Source organism: Sinocyclocheilus anshuiensis, unplaced genomic scaffold (genome assembly GCF_001515605.1).
Source record: "Sinocyclocheilus anshuiensis isolate Anshui unplaced genomic scaffold, SAMN03320099.WGS_v1.1 scaffold3443, whole genome shotgun sequence".
Lineage (NCBI taxonomy): Eukaryota > Metazoa > Chordata > Actinopteri > Cypriniformes > Cyprinidae > Sinocyclocheilus > Sinocyclocheilus anshuiensis.
In genome coordinates, this window is record NW_015544383.1 from 765 (window position 1) to 1,814 (window position 1,050).

Below are 1,050 nucleotides of genomic sequence, written 5' to 3' on the forward strand. Positions count from 1 at the left end.
GATCGGTTGACCAGATAGCTTAAACTAGTGACCTGAGTTAAATGTGTTTCTGTGGTAATGGAGCCCAGATAAATTAACTAGTGGCTTAACAATGTGAACCTGGGTGCTGTACCCTTAGGTTTGAGCTAATGACCTAAATAACTATGTGTGTCTGAGCCAATAGCTCAAACTTACCTAGATAGAAACGTGTCGTTAACAAACAGGAATCACACTGTAGGCTGATAGATGAAGTAACCCCCAGCAACCACCTGGCTCAGGCTCGGGCGGCCTGAGCAAATAGTTTTAAATTTGTCATTCAAGAGTTGTATTTTTTTTTTTCATTAACGTTTATCAACGTTACTGCAATGGAAATACTTACCTTTAACTTATTAATAAGCTAACAAAATATTTGGTGAAAGAATAAATTACTGTAAACCCTGTAGTTGTGGTGTCATATGCCCAGGACTAATTCTGTGTCAAAAGCAGCTGCTCATTTATTTTGATAATTTAACATATTTATATTGCATATTAAGAATGATAATGTTTGCATTGTATGAACACATCATTGCTAAAGGCATGGCTCGTTCCAAGATGGTCTTGAGCAGGACACTACAGTGACTATATTTAAATGCAGTTGTCTGCTTTTATATTAATTGTGTCCGAATTAAAATTCGCAACAGAAATGCTGTCTCGACAACTGAATGCCTAAGCAAGCTGCTGCTACTGCACAAGAGACTGAACTGCTGAGAGCTCCATTAATTAGGTATATAAGTAGCTAGGCGAATGCCTATTTTACTTTAACACGGTGTCTACGCCAGACGAAAGCGGCACAACATGACAAAATCAATAGACCCGTTACAATAGGTAAAGCTGTCCGCAATGTATGCAGTGCGATACGGCCAACACAACAAAACTTATGCTACTGCTGCTATGATAATATTCAGTAGATGCTGTTGCTGTTAATGATATTCACAATGTTGTAATAGGAATTTACTGTGCGAGCTGTTGCGGTTGTAATATTTAATTAGAATTTACGAAGCATAATCTACTGCTGCTGCACGAAACCTGCTG